Source organism: Bos taurus, chromosome 7, assembly GCF_002263795.3.
Source record: "Bos taurus isolate L1 Dominette 01449 registration number 42190680 breed Hereford chromosome 7, ARS-UCD2.0, whole genome shotgun sequence".
NCBI classification, from domain to species: Eukaryota; Metazoa; Chordata; class Mammalia; order Artiodactyla; family Bovidae; genus Bos; species Bos taurus.
In genome coordinates, this window is record NC_037334.1 from 53,716,142 (window position 1) to 53,729,740 (window position 13,599).

Sequence of the window (13,599 nt, forward strand, 5' to 3'; positions counted from 1 at the left end):
AGCCCCACTTCACGGAGTTGTTACTAGAATCTGGCGAGGTCACATACAGAGTCAAGAATGGTGCCTGGCTCATGTAAAGGCTCAAGAAATGCTGGCCACCAGCACAGAAGCTCCTCTATTCTTTTTTTTTTTTTTTTTAATTTCAATTGGAGGCTAATTACTTTACAATATTATAGTGGTTTTGCCATACATTGACATGAATCAGCCATGGCTTTACAAGTGTTCCACTTCCTGAAACCCCCTCCCACCTTCCTCCCCATCCCATCCCTCTGGGTCATCCCAGTGTACCAGCCCTGAGTACCCTGTCTCATGCACTGAACCTGGACTGGCGATCTGGTTCACATATGATAATATACATGTTTCAGTGCTATTCTTTCTATTCTAAAAGCTCAGAAATGTAAGCAAAACACCACACCAAGCAAAAGCATCTCTGTTTCCCAAAAGGTGGCACTGGTGGTCACACAGAGAGTCACTTGGACCTTGGAACAAAGGGACTTGTGAGCAGCCTTTTCAGAACTCACCTTTCAATAATGATAATAACAACAACAACAGATACTTAAATTTTGCTCACTATAAACCAGCCACTGAGCTAAGAGCATTTACTCATTTGAGCCTTTCAATTATAAGGCTAGTACTTTATTGCCCCATTTTATAGATGAGAAGACTAAGGCACAAGGTCACAGGACTAGTAAGTGTCAGAGTCTGAATTTGAACCCTGGCTTCTTCCTACCTGCAGAGTCTGTTCTTAGCTTCTGTTCTGCTGGCCTCTCTTAAGTGGTAACATTTAGGAATCAAGGTAATTGCCCTCCTCCTCTTCCCTTTTCTCCTGCTGTAGGCCAGATGCTTGTCCTTGTTCCTGTGGACTCCTTTACCTCCCAGCTGAGTTGGACATCCTGTCAGCCCAGGTTCATTCGCCCTTACCTGCCCACCCAGTTAAGCCCCCTCCTTTCTCTATGGTTGGCTAGGCTGGATCCAGTCCCATGGGACATCTTGCCACAGTATTTGATGGACCTGATGAGAGATACTTTTCTTAAGGAAAAATAGTCATTCACCTGTACTTTATATGTCATGGATAGTTGTTAGATTTACCTGAAACAGGGTATGTCTGTAGCCCGAATGGCTGCAGATTATCTTTCCAGTAGCTTAAATCAAGGAGTATTTCATTAGCCAAGCACTGCCTATTTGATGACGTGGAAGGGGTGTGCCTTCCCCTCTGTATAGTCCCTGACTGCTGGAAGCTGGCGCAGTGGGTAGCAGCTCCACGATCCTTAACCGTTTATTCAGGATCCCCAGAATGCACATCAGCAGATTGAGCAAACACATGTCTGTCTTGGCATTAGACATCCCTTCTCTGGGTGTAGATGGAGCGTATAGGTGTCTGTCCACTGTCACCATGGAAATTCATCATCAGAGTTTGTGCTGCCTGCCTGTGAAATCAAGCCACTTAATCAACTGGATACTTCCTCCTCGAATCCTTTTTGGAAGCTGGCCAGGCGTATATGCATATGTGCACACCAGGTCTGGGAGGAAGTTTATAAGTAACTCAGTGTCTTCTGCCTTAGTTCTTTTGTGTTAACTTTGCTTTTGATATAATAATACATTTGCAAATCCTTTTCTTCATGCTAAAAAGGCAGCATCAATAGAAAACAGTTTCCCTGAGTCTACCCATTGCCCTTGGCAGCAGATCTGGCAAATTTGCCTTCGGATACATGATCTCAAAAGGGGAATTTCCTTCAGAGCCCTCAATGACCAACACAAAGAAAACAAAGGAAGTTTGTGACTGTGAATCACAGTCTCCACCAAAATCCACACTCATTCACCCAGACAGCCACTTTGCTAGACACCACTCAGCTTAGCTGGTTTCTCCCTAACCCTTTGCCACCACTGGGCTGGGTCACCCTCAGTCAGAACCCGGATGCTTGTGTCCACCCACCGGTGTTCGTGGAGCTAAGTCATGAACAATTGTATCCTTAGAGCAAGTGAAAGGGAGAGTACTAGTCACCACAGCAGGAAGGTGGGGGTGGATTTAAACAACTGGAGAGAGCACAGAGCGAGCTCTTGCACCTGATAGATAGGTGTGTGCCCTCTTGAAAAAAGGGTCCTTGATTTTTTAAGGATTTTTCGAATGTTCTATCTAGAAGCCTTGCATACTTTCAGCATGTAATGGTGATGTGGGTGTGGATAGCATCAGTGCCAGAGAATGTGCCCAGTGGCTAGCCATTCCCGTTCCCTCTCTGCCGGTGCATATCTGGAGGGGCACTGAGATGACAGTGTGATTTTCAGAGAGGATTAGAAGGATGGTAGGAAGTAATCCAGGTGACCAGTGGGGCCATTGGAATCCCACCCTCTCAAGCATACTCAGTTAATTGCATATTTCAGCCTAATATTTATATCAAAATGTTGACTAATTCTAAGGTGCCCACCCAGTAGACAGGGTTGCTAAGACGGCTGAATTTCCAGGCTACTTAAGAGGGTGAATGTGACAAGCAAAATAATGCTAGCCATGCTCAGTACGGCCACAGAGTCCTGCCAAACCACAAAGGTTTTAGTGAATGAGAGCCTTCTGCTCCCTCTGGTCCTCATGGCCGGCAGTGGGGGATGAAGACACAGGAGGAAGCACGCTGCATGACTATTCTCACAGGCTGTGCACTCCAGGTGCTATTTTTTACATGTCTGTGATATTAGCCAGCCTTTCTTTCTTTTTTTTTCCCAAGAAGCCTTATACTTGCACTCAGACAGACAGACAGACAGACACACACACACACACACACACACACACACACACTGTCTCTCTCTCTCTCTCTACCTCAGCACTGGATGTATATAACCTGCTTTCTGCTCCCAAGAGTAGAAACCCTGATTCCTACCTGAACAGCTTGCAGGCTGAGGGCTTTTCCTCTCCAGTAGAAGGGAAAGAGGATCCTCTCAGTCTCATCCGCCCTGCGTTGTCACTGTCAGTGTGCTGCGACTGCTTCTCCAGCAGCCCCAAGCTGGCTCTCTGCACCTCCCGGTGACTGCAGCTCTGTGTGGGGAGAGGGGACGGGCCGTGGCATGTACATCAGGTTGCTGGTCCGCCTCCAAACACCGTACTCCAGAGCCGGCTCCCAGTCCTGCAGGGCTGTGTGGGAAGCAGGGAGGCAGGCAGGGGGCTGAGCGTGCAGCCTGTAGGTCTCTCTCCAGCCCCGTTTTGATCGGCAGAGGGGACCAGCCTTTAGACAGCTGCCTGCACCGACCCTGCCCACAGGGGTGCACATGGAGTACCCCTAGCCTTGGGCAACCAACAGCAGGCCCAGGAACACAGAGCTCATGGCCAGCGGGGAAGGGAGAAAGAGACAGCAGACAGCGGCGGCAGCTCTCCTGGGTGTTATTTTAACGTGGTTTGTCTTGGGGCAAATGGCTGCACTGAATGGACTACTAGCCCGTCTGGGCAGATTCCTGTTTATTTTGAGGCCTCAGTTGGCAGGGAAACAGCAGGTCATGGCTCAGAGACACTCCTCTGCAATCAGAAGACTGCTGGATGAAAAGGAATCCTTTTCTGTTCTGACTTCTGGCATCTCTGCACAGAGTGTAGATGTCTGTCTGTCTGTCTGTCCCTGTTTTGCAAAGCCACTCGAGGCAATGGCCATGCAGTTTAGAGCTGGGGAGGGGCTGCAGAGAGAATATTTCTGCCCTTTCTCACCAGTAGTCAAACCTGTCCCTGCTGAACTAAGCAAATCATCAGGTGGGGTTTCTTCAGTGGACCACGGGCATCATCTTTGTGCCCCTGGCCAGGATGGGGTAAGGAAGAGGGGAAGCTGCTTGTATGAGTGACTTTTGGCTACAACATGAGGAATGAACCTGGACTGAAAGGCTATGGATCAGGAGGTATCTCTGAAGAGACCAAATGGAAACATGATTAATAGTTTCCTAGAATTGACAAAGAGTCCTGTTCCTGATGCAGGCATTTGAGCCTGGGAGGTGTCACTGAGAGAGAGAGAGTGTGTGTATGTGGTACATGCATACAAGCCTGCCCACCTGGTGATTCAGATAGGAGGTACAGATTGACCTGTTGGAACTAGAAATATATTCGCTGGTTTCTCCCTCCTCTGAGAAGGTGGAGACGGAAAACTGTTCTCCAAAGTCATCAGGGAAACTTCATGTGCCTCTGAAGGAAGGAGCTCAGAAAAGCTCACCTCCTGCGACAAAGAATTAGAAGCACAGACAAGCATAACTCTTATAATGGATGAAGCACAGCTCTGCTAAAAGGAACTTGAGAGGTACAGGAATAATTGATTTTTCTAAACTTTATTAACAGGAACTTCAGTGAACTGTCAAAGATCCTTTTGACAAAATTTAAAATTTGCTTAAAAAAAAATAGTAATCTTCTTAAGCATCTGCACCATTCCGAAGGACCTTCTAGATCATAGATGAAGATATTTTAGACAGTCATCTTCTTAATATTGGAGAATTGTTTTGCTGCTTCCAGAGTGCATGTGAGCTGTTTTTAGCCACATGGAATGATAGGAGGTAAAGTTAGGAAGCACCCTAAATCTTCCCTGCAAGCTTCTGTGATTATGGTGACAATCAAATGTGCCCAAATGTGTGACAACACCTCGAACACCAGTAAGTGTGTGAATGCAAGTGTAAGTCATTATTTTAGTGCTGTTTCTTCATTACATCTAGTCGTCAAATGCTATTAAGGAAAAAAAGCCAAAAAACCACACAGCTCCTAGGCAGACATAGGCAAGTGCAATCCCTAGCTACTGATGTAAACCCATTAACTTAGTACTCTCAGGTGTCGTTTGGCAGTGTTCCTGTCCAAATACTGGGAAATCATGATTTCTCAGTTCCTTAAAGTACTTAACGTAATTCTCCTCAATACTGAATTTTTAATGTTTTAATTTAACATCTCTCAAGTTCCATATTTGTTTCAATTTCCATGTCAAGTGTATAGATTTATCTTTAAAAAAAATTTATTATAGTTTATTTACAATATTGTGTTAATTTCTGCTGTACAACAGTGATTCCGTTTTATATACATATATATACACACACATAAACACATATCCTTTTTCATATTCCTTTCATTATGGTTTATCACAGGATATTGAATATAGTTCCCTGTGCCATACAATAGGACTTGTTGTTTATCCATTCTGTATACAATAGTTTGCATCTACTACAACTCCAGCCTCCCACTGTATCCCTCTCCCTCCTCCCCTTCCCCACGGCAACCACAAGCCTGTTCTCTGCCTGTGAGTCTGTTTCTGTTTCATAGGTAGGTTCCTTTGTGCCGTATTTTAGATTCCACATGTAAGTGGTATATGGTGTTTGTCTTTCTCCTTCTGATTGAGTCTACTTAGAATGATAATTTCTAGTTCCATCCATGTTGCTGCTTATGGCATTATTTCATTCCTTTTTGTGTCTTCATAATATTCCATTGTGTATATATATCATACCTAGATTTATCTTTTAAATAATATATATTCAGATGCATGGAATCATGAGATATGAAATGTTGGCCCTTCTGTTATTTAGCATGGTAAAGAATGGGAGGTTTTCTAGTTTAAAAGTCTGGCCTCAGAATAGCCAACCCCCTAGCTCTGGGCTAGGAAATAGTCCATGGAAATAATAGCTGTCAAAGCCTCTTGATAAGCATTCACAAGCCACTAGATCCTGTAGAGAGTAAGTAACAGAAACCATAGTGTCCTTCAAAGCTCTGAGGCCACTTTCAATGCCATTAAAACCATTTAAGGTTGTGAAGTAATTAAAACTTCACATGTGCACTTACTAGCACTACAGAGGGTAGGTCTGAGAAAACAAGAAAATGACAGATTTGGAGGACCAACAAAAATCCAAGTAGAAGTCTGGTAGGTTTATCCACAGAGGTGTGGCCTTGGCCAGAATCAGCCCTGTCTACAATGTTGTGGCTGGTACTGGAGCTGAGATTTTTCCTTCCCTGACCTGAGAGATTGACTTACTACCAAGCACTTCAGCAGTTACTATTACAGAAAGTGGTTCTAAACCTCTTATAAGAGCTTTAGAAGGACAGGAAAAGTAAAATGTGGCATTTCTATAATTTTTTCTTATTCTGTGTTCAGTGCCTCTGAAAATCAGACATAAAACTATCACTTTTTAACTGCACCAACATGAGAGGAATCAGAGCATGATAGATTCAACAGGACTCCAAATGTCCACAGGAAATAAATTTTCTTTCTCTCCTGTCATAACACATAAGCCCTGGCTTCTTGTCTCTGAGTCTTGAGGCTGATGTTCAATATTTGCTTTAAAGTTTCCCTGTCATTCATCCTGTTTACATAAACAATGCAGTTATATGAAACGCATACCGGACACTGCATTTTCTTTCTAATCTCGTTTGACCTTGTTTGGACTCAAAAAATCCTAATCAGCTGACAGGAGAAATCAGATGCTGCCTGCCTGTCTCTCTCCCCACAGCAAAGTATTTCCTTCTGTTTATGCTCAATCATGCAATTAAATGAAGGGCACGCTGGCCTCCTGGTGAACCAGTGCCGAGATGACGGAGGGAAGCAATTTGACAAACAGGCCACAGGGAAACACAGCAGACCTTCACAGGAAATTGTATTAGCTGCCCAAGGAGACCCAACAGACACAAACATGACCAGAGCTACAGGACGGAAGCGGGGTCCAGAGGTTCTCCAGTGGGAAGGTGCCTTGCTCAAATCTCAGTGTGACCCAAGAGCAGGAACTAGGCCCTGTTTGTCGGCCTGGCTCTCAGCGACTACAGGAGAGGATGCTTGGAGAGGGTCACACCCATGAGAAGCAGGCTTTCTTTTTCTGATACTGGTACCCATTGCCTAGTCAATGTTTTCCTCGATCTCAGCTTTTCAATTTTACTTTAAAATATTTTATCTTTAAATAAAAGGAATGCTTTGTGTATATATAAAAAATGTACAGTATACAGAGAGGCACAAAATGACCCTCACTAACCCCCTTCTTCCCAAAGATAATTGTTATTCACTTTTTTTCTGGATCCTTTGAGGGGAAAAAAATGTCTTTATACACCTGAGTGTATTGTTTAAAAGCGATTTACTAAGCAGAGGGTCCTGCATTGTTTGTTTTTCACCTAATACTAGATCTTTGCATGTAGGTCTGGTCTATCCAGGAGCCAGTGTTCCTTGCCTGGCTTGTTGCGGTACCTCCTTGCTGACTTCCCTGCTTCTGCCATTACCCTCTACAGTTCATTCCAGAGGAATCCTGCTAAAAGGTAAATGGGATTGTGTTTCTATTTGAACAGAACTGCCCAGTGCCTTTCTCTGGCACTAAGAACAAGAGCTAAGCTCGCTGTCACCACCGGCACCTTCAGGTCCGTCCCTGATACGTTTCTCACTGTGCTCCAGCCTCTTGCTCCTCATACAAGCCACGTGTGGTCCTGCCGCAGGGCCTTTACACTTCCCGTGCCCTCCCCCTGAAGTGCGTGGATTTCTTTTCTGCCCCTCGATTCTTTACATGGCTGTCTCTTCCTCATCATTCTAGTCTCACTTCAGACCCTCCTCCCTGACCACCTGTTCTAAATTAGCCTCTCATCTATCTTTCTTTTCCTTCATAGATCTTATTACTATCTGAGAATTATCATGTTCAGTTATTTGTTGACTTATTTGTGTGTCCTCCTGACACACACACTAAAATGTAATGTCCATGAGAAGAGCCAGGGATTTTATTTGTCTGTTCAGCCTTATATTTCCAGTACCTAGACCAAGGGTTCTCACATTTGAATGTGCATCACAGTCACAGATGACTGGGCCTCAACTCCAGAGTTTCTCTTCAGAAGGCCTGGAGTGGGCCTGGGAGTTTGCATGTCTGACAAGCTCCAGGTGATCCTGAGGCTGCTGGCCCATGGGCCAGACTTTGAGAACCACAGTCTGCACAGTGCCAGCTACACGGTGGGTGTTGCTTATACATTTATTATGTGAATACACAAGTCTGCACAGAAGGATCTGCTACTTTGTTTGGAATGGCAGTTTTATTTTCAGTTTATCATTTATATTTACTGGACTATAAACCTCCAATTCTTTGTGATAGGAGGGCTCCAAGTTCTGTCAGCTAAAGTGATGTATTAGCTCCATTCATTTGTCAGCAGATGATTAGAAACCTAAAGTGTTACAGGTCCGGGGGAACCAGTGAGAGGCATTTATTGTTCTTTGCCTTAGTAACACCTCAAAGCCAAAGGTGGTGGGATTCTCGCTTGACATGTGACAGAGTACTTTCCCTGTGGGTAAGTACTCAGGCCTCCCCTGTATTTGTTTAACAACTATCCTATTGACTTGGCTTACACCTCAGTGCATTGCAATATATACAACACACACACACACGCACACACACACACATATATTTTCATATTGAATTTCAGGAAGTTACAAGATACCTCAAATCCATTTTGATCTAAAATTTAAAAACTCCTGATCTAATCATTGGCTATGTACTTGGCAAAACAAAGACAACCTGGATCCTCAATTTGTTAAATTCCCGATGAATAAAAATTTATTAAATGTAATGAGACAAACCTTAGAGGACAGCATTAGAGGACATCACTAGGTAATAACGTTTCCCATCTTAGGTTGGAGAATGCTTTTTGAAGCATATTTTGAAACCCAGAAACAAAAATAGAGTAGTGAGATTGATTCCATAAAACTTAAAATGATCTTTACAAGAAAGAGGAGAATACGATCCATCTAGTCTAAATTCCAGGGAGAAATCTGCATCCTGTGTCTTCCATCTATATTTTTTCCACTTGAATTGTCTGGGGGACCTATAGCCAAGCTCAGTGGGATGAGACATAAGCTTATCAGAGCAGACAGGGTAAGACTACATCCTTCAACAAAGCCATTTTGTCACTTCGTTAATTATTTCATTAGCCATGGTTTGGGGTTTCTTTTTTTTTTTTTTGAGAGATTTTTATTGAGATATAGTTCACATATCATCCAGTTCATCCATTTAAAGTGTGCAGTTAAGTGGTTTTAGCATATTCCCAAAGTGGTGCAACCGTCTCCACTTTCTAACTTAGAACACTTTTGTCATCTCCCAAAGAAACCCTCACACCCATTAGCAGTCATTCGTCATCCCCTCCCCACTCCCGCCAGGCCCACACAACCACCGGTCTACTCTCTGTCTCTCTAGATTTTCCTGTTCTGGCCATTTCGTATAAATGGGATCACATAGTATGGGTTTCTTTTCCTTAAAAAGCATAACGTCTGTAAGGCTTATCCGTATTGTAGCCTGATTCATATTTATCAGAATGCCATTCCTTTTTATTGCCGAGTATTTCATGTGTATGGATGTGTCCCATTTTATTCGTCCATCAGTTAAAGGGTATTTGGCTTGTTTCCTCTGTTTAGATATCAAGACTTATGGTGCTGTGAATGTGTGGTGTCCGAATTTTCATGTTAACATGTTTTTATTTCTCTTGAGTCTAGTAAAGGTTTTTCTCTTAAAGATTTACCCAAAACATTTTACTTAACTTATATAATTCTTTTCGTTTTTGTTTTGTTCTATCATGATCACTTGGGGAAGCAAGAAGGCTGGTATCCTAAGGACTTCAGAACTCCTCTGCCCTGAGTTTGAGCCCTCCTTGCTTCTGTGTAATTGGGGGTGTGACTTCATCTCACTGAGCCTCACTTGTGAGGAAGCCAGCTCTCTGATCCTCTCAGGGATACTGTGAGGATTAATGACATAAACCCAGTAGGATCTGCTCTTGAGAAGATACTATCCCACAGGAGTAGGTTCCTGTGTATCAGAGAAACAAGATACCCTCAGGCCAGGCAGGGGCTCCCCAGCACCACAGGTGACGGCATCAGCCAAGAGGCCAGTGGGTGAGTGCAGAGGCACAGAGGGTATAAACAGATACTGTTTACTTGAGATTTGGGTTTCCTCTGCGATCTGAATTTGGTTGCATTCTAAATCCTTCAGACCACCCTCTGCAGGAGGCCCTGGCTTGGTCACCCTGCTCAGAGGGCAGGAGAAAGGTCAGGGCCTTGCTCAGTGATGGGCAGCCAGATCAGCAAACAAATTCTAAAGCCCACCCTCCAGCTAACATTTTCCCAGAGACTACTCTAATAAAAGTACCTCCTTTTGTAAAATTCCTGTACCCTTGACCTTCTTGTTGGCTCTTGGGTAAGGGTATGACCCCTCACCCCTGGATACAGTCTAATAAAGACCCCCCTGTAGAGGCACTGGGAGCACAGGTGGCAGGAGAGGAGGCTAGAATATTTGAGCTTCCTCATGGTCTCTGACCAATCGCCTGTGCCCTTCACTCTTTAAAATCAGGCAGCAGAAAGTGCTATCGATAAACAGGGAATTAATGAGTTTAATAGGAAACAAGATGGCAGGCTTGCTTGGGCTCTAACTTCCAGACCACCACTTACTAGCTGTCTGATCTAGGACAAGTGACTAAGTTCTCTGAGACTAAAGTAAATGTCTGGATAATAGTGGTACTTACTTCACAGGGTCAGTGTGGGGACTTACTGAGAAGATGCCCATAGGGTCTCTAGTCTATCAGAGCTCTGTCAGTGTTTGTCATAGTTATTATATTACTTGCAAAATAAGAATGAAGGATCTCAAGTAATCTAACCATCCTCTCTAAGCTATTTAGTGACAAAGTGAAAGTTGCTCAGTCTTGTCCAGCTCTTTGCAACCCAATGGACTATACAGTCCATGGAATTCTCCAGGCCAGAATACTCGAGTGGGTAGCCTTTCTCTTCTGCAGGAGATCTTCCCAACCCAGGGATCGAACCTAGGTCTCCCACTCTGCAGGTGGATTCTTCACCAACTGAGCCACCAGGGAAACCCCTCCAAGCTATTCAGGGAGGCTGTTTTTATTTTTTATTTATTTTTACTAATTGGAAGCACCTAATATGTGTTAGACACAGCAGGTAGGGCTGGGGATGAAACTTAATTTTCCCCAGGAATATACAATTCAAGTTGGGAGAGAAACGAAGATACATGCAGCTCTTAAAGAGCAGGTAAACAGTGATGGAATGCTGAGGGTCAGCACTGCCCCAGCTCAGAGAAGAGAGGAACAGAGAAGGTCGGATGGGCCAGATGAGGTGTCGGAGGGAAGGCACTTCAGAGGCCACCCTTTGAGAGGCAAGATGGGTTCCCATCAGCAGAGCAGAGCAGAGGGAGGCAGAAGTGGACAAGAGTGGGTGAGGGGAAAGGGAGACCCCTGTGAGCACAGCCAGGTTGGGGGTCCAGTGGTTCTGGGCATGGTGGGTGGTCTGGGGACTGAGCCAGAGACAAGCCTTCCAATGTCTTTCCCATTCCCAGGAGTCTCTAGGGATGACATACCATGGGATCTTTTAGTCACCTGTTCTATTCATTATCTTTTCTATGAGACTTTCTGTCACTTATACATTTTTGTGAACTCTTAAGAGGGAGGAAAGAGGAGGGGCTATGTTGGAGGAGTTTTGGCTCTTAATCTGAATGGTCACCAAAAAAGCAGTACAAAGTGGTAACTGTTGACCCTAGCTGTCCTGCATCCAGACCCCTTCTTGTTTTGGGACCAGCCTTTCGTTGCTTTCAGGTCATTTGGTTTTGGATGGTGATGACTATACCCCTGTGGCATGGCTGGACACAGTTCCCACATTGGTTCAGTGAAATGAGATCCCAGCTAGAACTCTTGGGAAAGGACAGCACCCATTCTTGCAGGGCAGCTGTACCAGTAGGGTATCAGCCCCGAGCTGCTGGGAGCCATCCTCTACCATGATGGGTGGGTCTTCCTGGAAATGGAATGATCCAAGGATGCAAAGCAAGAAATAGAGACTCTGAGACAGATTCAGGACACCATCGTCTGAACACCTGGATCCTACCAAATCAAAACCGTGGCCGTTTCAGTTACATGAGGAAAACATTTCCACCCCTCCTCTTTCTTTTTTTGTGTAAGTCTCTTCAAATTGGATTTCAGCCCGTTGTCACTCAAAGAATCTAGATTTATTCAAGGATTTATCTTGTTCCCACTAGCATTTTGTTGGCTTACCCTTAACATAGCATTCATAGTCAAGAGCTGTGTCAAGGAAGAACAGTATGTGCATGCAAGCGATGAAGACATCTCTCTGTACCTCCAAACAGGCACAGGTACATGTCACGTGCTTGGGAGGCAGAGACATTAAGAAGAGAACACAAGACTCTGAAAAAACGTCTTTCTTCTTCTTCCCTTGACTCTGCTTACAGAGCAGTTCTCCCCCAAACCCTTGCTTTTTTCCGAAGAGAAGAATTTTTGGATCTGTTAAGTGTATTTTGCAGGGTTCCAAGACGTCAGGAGATAGGGAGGAGGTGAGGGGAAGGGAAACTCTGCAGATGCTTTTCGATCTCATTTGTGTTCTTCCCTTTTGCCCAATTACAAGGAATCAGCTGGCATCTTTTCTTTTTTTATTTCCTATTTGATGCAGAGCTTTTAAAAAAAAAACAAAAAACAACAACTAAGCATTAATATTACCGTAATGGGATTTGTTAATGATTTTCTGGGAAATATCTTCTTGAATCTCAGCAAAGATAATTCACTTGGTAGCAGCCCTTTCCTGCTTCCCTGCTAAGAATTCAACTCACCCAGTTCTTTCCGGAATCTAGCTAGTGTCTGAATGAGAGAGGGGAGTACAAGGAATGTTTCAGTCCAGCATCCATCACATAGACTCGAGCCTGCCACTGACTGAGGTCAGGGAGAAGAGGGTGGGGGAGAGCATTCAAGCAGAGCAAAAGCCTGAAGTCAAGCAGAAAGTCCACAGTAATCTGAGCCCCTTGGAGAAACGAATGTACTCACCGCTGCTTTGACTCTGGGGCGCTTTCTTTCTGGGGTGCTAGCAGCTGCGGCAGCCTACGGCGTCCACACTGTCCTAGCAGGACTGCAGCAGGCAGGCCTCTGCGGGAGGAAGGGAGTTCCCATCCTCCATCAGAAGGGAGTGGCCTTCACCAAAGGAGGCGATGCCCTTATTCCCCTAGGGGCCAGACGGTTGGGTCTGCGTGTCCTCTCTTGCTCCCTCTCTGATGTGTATGGAGCTCAGGGGAGCCCCCAGAGGCGGGCTATGTGCAGACCACACACCACACGCGCCCTGTTCCAGGTTGTCTCCCCAGCCTTGCAGAGCCTGGGGAGGGAGGCAGCGGAGTGTGGCGTGAAGCCACTCTCTTGGGGCCCTACTAGAGCGGCTAGTGGACCCACAGAAAGCCCAAGGACGAATACTTGCGTATTTATTTCTCCCCTTCTCATGTGATCTTATTTTTGGACCAAACACAAGAGCTATTTGAGGGCTGGACAGCTGCCAGGTGAAAGGACAGTTATCCCATCCAACTTGTCTCCATGCCTGTCTCTGAACTGTCCCTGTTACCTTTCCCCATGTAAGGCAGGAGGGGGAGGCGGGGCTTGCTCTAAACCTTACTTTTAATATATCTGAGCAATGAGTCTAAATTACTACTTTATTTCAACCGATTCATCCCCACCCTTTAAGGTTTCACAGAGGATCTATCCAATGAACAAAGTCACTGTTTCTATGTCTGAGGCTACACATATAGCCATCATCTACACAGTGCTGTAGACACAGAGACCCTGTTACAACACTGGGTGGGACCTCAGCCCTGGAAGGCACTTGTGAGTGA

The 13,599-nt window shown here is 44.9% G+C and overlaps 1 protein-coding gene across 6 annotated transcripts in view; it reads right to left on the reverse strand.

The window, feature by feature from the left end:
- The window catches only part of FGF1 (fibroblast growth factor 1), a 107,039-nt gene extending 93,874 nt beyond the window's left edge, over positions 1-13,165 (reverse strand). For 2 of the 6 annotated variants that reach the window (XM_015472275.3, XM_015472280.3), the window contains exons 1-2: positions 12,770-13,165; positions 2,868-3,022 (exon numbers count right to left, since the gene is read on the reverse strand). The gene's annotated coding sequence lies outside the window, so the exon portion shown is untranslated. Of the gene's footprint in view, positions 1-2,867; positions 3,122-12,769 lie in introns of those variants that run through there. The other 4 variants (XM_015472279.3, NM_001314006.1, XM_015472276.3 and 1 more) reach the window with 3 other exon arrangements.
- Between the last annotated feature and the right edge of the window lie 434 nt (positions 13,166-13,599).